Genomic DNA, 6,000 nt, shown 5'->3' on the forward strand with positions numbered 1-6,000 from the left:
TGTAAGACACGATTAGGAAGTAGCTAAGGATAAGTCTAAGAAATGATAAAAAAATGAGAAAAATCTACTTTAAAGACTAGTTGTAATGTTTTGCTCTTTCTAACTCTCTGCCTCTAACACATAGTACTGTGTAAGACACGATTAGAAAGTAGTTAAAGATTAGTCTAAAAAGTACCCAAAGCCAGCTGCAAGTTATTAGTATTCTGATCTCTAAAAGATAGACAATTTATAATAAAGAGACCATTCATATGTTAGCAGACAACTTTTGAGAAATAAAACTAAAAATCAGCTATGAAAATAAAGTAAAGGCAGCAACTTAGAATCTGTCAAATGAAACTACCACTAGATATAAAGCAAATACACAACACACAAGCAATCCCGGGTTAAAAACCTGCAAAAGAACAATGCTGATCAGCTTAAAATAAAGGCCAGAAATGAAATAACATGAAAATAAATCAAGCTGTACATGTTTCAAGAAAAGGAAATGCTGAATGGAAAATAAGGAAATGCTGATCATAAAATACTATACAAGGCTAACATGAACAGGGGCCCTCCATTCATATATGCCAAAGAAGACTCAAGGTATTGAAAACTTCAGAACAACACTGCTTCTATTACTCCATGTGCAGAAAATTACAGTCAAGAGTGCTAGAACAACACTATTAAAACAGAGTTTTGGAATGCACTAAAATGATAACGAGTTCATAAAAACACAGCAACTAAAAAGTAACATAAGCGTACGCAGACGCAAGTTTTTATAGGCATCTGAAAGATGGCCTAATGCGTACAGCTAAAACTGAAAAATAAACTAACTGTCATGCGTAATTAAGGTTCAATAACACGTCATAAGCCTGCGTGGATGAGCTGGAGGTTCTGGTCGTTATGGGCATTGAATCCAGAGTTGGATTATGTCCCCCACAACCCGCGTAACATGGACAAGTCATCGTTTGAACTGACGTGACCCAACAGCTTACGTATCACCGTTAAGCTGCCTTTGTTGACCGTAACTTGACCCTTGTTGACCGGAGGTACAGATGACGTGGATGGCTGAACAAATAGCACAGGAACCTCGAGCACCTTGATTCCTAAGTGCCCATGTGGCTCATTTGGCAAAATGACACGTGGAACCTTGAGATTAACAAAAAGGCTGCGGGATCATCAGATGGCTGCGGAATCAGCAGATGGCTGCGGAATGCCTGTAAATATGTCAAAATCTAAACAAAACAGTCACACATTAGCAAAGCTCACTTGATCATGCTTAATGACATCTAATGTAATGATCTGGGTGGTTTTACAATGAAAATGAGGCAAAAGAGAGAGGTAAGTGATGAAAAATAGTAGGTAATAGTGGATGATGAGGTGTAAGTTAGAGGCTCTACACCTGCCATCAGCGCGGGCAGGAAGTGGAGCAAAACACGTTGATGCAAAAAATGAGGTTTTAGGCAACTTTTTTTAGAATGATTTTAGGGTATTTTTCCTTTGATTCTTCCAGGAGGTTTTGGTCTGTATATCATGATGGATATGCTGCATAGTAGTCAATGTTTTGGCACTTCAGGATATGGAACGAGAAGTGAACATGAGATATGAAAAAATACTGTGTAACATGCACTTGTTCACAAGAAAATATAACACAAATGGGTAGCCTATAATCCAGACATCACGAGGATGATTTCCTCATGGGACCCTGCAAACATAATAAAGATGAATTATTGTAACATGAATGAATCCAGAGGGTTCATGGAATACAAAGGATGAGAACTCATTTTTACAACTTGTTGAGGAGGAGGTTCTTACCCAATTGGCAACAAGAGTGAAGTCACAAAAACATAATTGAATGATAAACTTCAGTCTCAAGATGAAATTGATATTTCAAGATTGAAGATGTTGGGAGAATTATGTTGTTTTTCCATGATATTGGTGTCTAGGATAAAATATTATAATCAATGATGCTACAAAACCAAGTATCAAAACAAACTACTTTTCACAGTGGCATAATATGCAATAGTAAAACAACACGTGCCCAAATATAGACAACATTTTACAAATTTTACAACCCAAATTTGTTATATTAATAAGAATGATAATACAATAGTCTAATGCTCTCGTACCAGGGGTAATGGCCCTCATACATCCATTGATACAAGACAACAACTATGGCTTGTTGTCACCAACTATTACCACCAATCTACCTTGAAAAAAGCACATTCACCGCCTAGCTGATGTAGTCAACTTCACAACTACCTTGGTCATGCCCTGAACACGCCTGCCCTGTCCTTCAACTCTCGATGTGCAGCAACACAACTATGCCTCTATTAATGAACCATTTCCATTAGGTCACTAAACATGACTCCACCTACCCTCTCGTTGACTGTTCATCCTTCAACACATCAACACATTGAGACTCCTGTTGAGTTGTTCACAACTCCGTTTGTGAACAACTCTCAACTGCCCACTGCTGCTCCTCAACTCTTTTGGGACTTTCTTCCCACTAGTGCCTCCCTGCTCTACCTTATGAAGACACACTTAGGGTTGGAGGGCTTCCCACTATCACTTTTGAATGTACCTCTCCAACAATGAAGTTAGGGCATGGAGGACTGCTCAAATTCTACTGTAGATGTCCTTCTCCATAAGGCAAGTCTAGGGCTACAAAATGCTCTTGGTTGATCAAACCTTTCAACCCTTCTTCTATCACTTCTAACAATCCCTTAGTCCTTTAAGAGAATTGTTCCTTAGGGATTGAAGCAAGCCTCTACAATCCTCCACATGTTTTTCTTTAGGTTGCTCTGACTCTGCCACTTCTAACAAGCCTAAAGTTCTTCTTAGGTCACTACACTCAGGGCTCAGATTTGGGCATTTTCACACTACCCTCCATCAGTCCACAAGTGTCCAAAAAAATCAACCAAACATCAATGACACATACCTCTCTGTTGTAGCATCTTCTCACTGGTTAGGGCATCCATACACTCAGATTACTCTTCCTCTTGGATGCTAACAATCCTCCACAAACTGTACTCTTCTAGGACCTCATCGTCCTGGAAATCATATCGATATTACATATCTCTAGGGATGCTAATGTAATACTATAGGGTTCTACTATTGGTTAGGGCTTATGTTAGCCCTAAAGTCTCCTCTCAAAACCCTAACTCAGTTGTAGTTTGCTTCACTTGGAAAGCTACTCCTATTCGCTACTCCTTTGGCTGACTTGTGCTTGGATTTTAGGCCTTTCGACCCCTTCAATCTGCCACTACATACCTTGACCTAGGTCTGAAACTACCATAAGATCTATGACCTCCAAATCAGAAGTAAACCACACCTCAAACTGACCAAAAAACTGCCCAATCTAGCCTCCAACAATTGCGGCCTTAACTCCACAATAAGCCTAAATGTTTTTCTCCCAAAGCAAGGGTCTCCACCCTCTTGAAAACACATTATCTCAAGCTCGGATCTCATGCAAATACATCATAACCTTTGTGGCCCTCAAACTTGAGGTATAAAATCCACAAACTATCACAAAACAATCGAAAAGTATGCCCTATCAACTTAGCCTACTGCAAATTCATCTTGGCTTCCAAAATAGTCACAAAGATGTCTCACTAGCCCTCTTTTCCTTCACTTGGAATCTCCCTCTAACCTACGGCCCAACCAAATGTCTATTCCTAGATGTGTTACTCCATGGATGTGTGTCAAATAGGCTGCCATCTCACCTCTATTTATATAATCTTCTAAGGAAATGTCTATCCCAACAAAATGCCTCCTCAAGTCAAGGCCGACTTGATTTCTCGACAATTTTCCCACATATAAATTTAAAAATTCATATCTCAACTTCTAGACCTCAGATTTCGATGATTTTTGTCGCCATTGGTTTCTCCAGAAGTCCTCTATCATATCCATTATTAAAATAATCAATCCTCATCACAGTTGCACACCCACAAACATATTTATGTGTCCATTCCTCCAAAAGTCACTAGCCTAGGGTTTGGAGTACCTCCCAAGATAAAAAATCTCAACACTCCCTCTTAGCGAGCGAGGTATTTCCAACAATAGGAAGTATCCATCAACATCATCGCTGATGACACTAGCCCATATGGTGTCCATCATTGTAGTATATTCTGTAGAATGAACCCTGTAATCTTAGTAGTGCCTCTGCCTCATCTCATTTGAACTTGAATACCTCAACACTTCCATAGGATTGATCCCTCTAAAGCTATACCTTTTGAGTCTACACGATCTCCATTGGATCAACCTATCATTGATCTCATGTCCTACAAGGTCAATCCCAGTTGTGGTCAAACATGGCTCATCATCATCACAACCCAATCCTGCAAGCACTCATCCTCTTGGATCAAACACTATTCATGCACATCCCTCCAATCTCAAATATGAAACACCATGATCATACCAAAAATAGCTTGCTGATATGTAGTCCATCACATGAAGCAATCTCAATCATACCAATCTCATCCATGCTAAAGTAATCCTTGAGTTGTCCCAACAATCCATGGCAAATCATAGGAATTCCATGATCAACAACCTGTACTACAACAAACTGTTGTTCACCAGGATCTCCACCAATCCACCAAAAATCCCATCCAATGTCATCACCAAACTAGTCAAGACCACATCCCCATGTCTTCAACTGTACCCTCTGCTCTATGATATAGACAATCCTAGCTCCCTCTGAGCTACTTAGATGCGCACACTTTGATTCACTGGCCCTTCAAAGTAGCTTTGATACCATGTTGTTTTTCCATGATACTAGTGTCTAGGATATCTTACAATCAATGATTCTACCAAACCAAGTATCACAACAAACTAATTTTCACAACAGAATAATATACAATAGTAAATCAACGCGTGCACAAATATAGACAACCTTTTACAAATTTTCTAGCCCAACTTTGTTATATTTATCAAATTGATAATATAAAAATATAGGGCTCCCATATCATGTATAATGGCCCTCATACATCCACTGATACAAGGCAACAACAACTAGGGCTTGGTGTCACCCATGTTACCACCAATCTACCCTGAACAAAGTACAATGACTACCTAGCTGATGTAGTCAACTTCATAGTTGCCTTGGTCATATCTTGAACAAACCTATGCGGTCCTTCGACTCTTGATCTGCAACAACACAAATATACCTATATCAAAGAACCAACTCCATTATGTAACTGAACATGGCTCCACCTACTCTCTCGCAGATGATTCATCTTTCAACACATAAACACATCGAAAGTCGTGTCGAGTTGCTCACAACTCCGTTTGTGAACAACTCTCAACTTCCCATTATTTCTCCTCAACTATTTTGAGACTTTCTTCCCACTAGTGATTTCCTCTGTTGCTTGATTAATACACACTTAAGGTCGGATGGTTTCCCACTATCACTATCAAATTTCCTTCTCCATCAATGAACTTAGGGCAAGGAGGAATTCCCAGATTATGTTGTAGATGTCCTTCTCCACAAGGAAAGTCTAGGGATACAAACTGCTCCTAGTTAATCAAACCTTTGAGCTCTTCTTCTGCCACTTCTAACAATCCCTTCGTCCTTCAAGATACTTTTTTCTTAGGGCTTGAAGAAAGCCTCTACAATCCTCCATAAGATGTTCTTTAGGTTGTTCCAACTCTACCACTTTTAGCAGGCCTAAAGTCCTTCTTAGGTCACTGTTCTTAGGGCTCATATTTGGAAACTTTCACACTACCCTCCATTAGTCCACAAGTGTCCAAAAAAAGTAACCAAACACCAACAACACATACCTATTTGTTGTAGAATTTTATCACTGGTTAGGGAATCCAACCACTCAGATTTCCTTTCCTCTTGGATACTAACAGTCCTCCAAAAACTGTCCTCTTCTAGGACATTATCCTCTTGGAAATCACATCAAAATTACATACCTCTGGGGATGTTGGTGTAATGTTGTAGTTTTTTGTTGTTGGTTAGGGCTTATGCCATCCCTAAACTCTCCTCACAACACCCTATCTTAGTTGTAGTTTGCT

This window comes from Pinus tabuliformis, chromosome 5_2 (assembly GCF_031772625.1).
Source record: "Pinus tabuliformis cultivar Carrire ecotype Pingquan chromosome 5_2, CPIR1, whole genome shotgun sequence".
In the NCBI taxonomy this organism is placed as follows: domain Eukaryota; kingdom Viridiplantae; phylum Streptophyta; class Pinopsida; order Pinales; family Pinaceae; genus Pinus; species Pinus tabuliformis.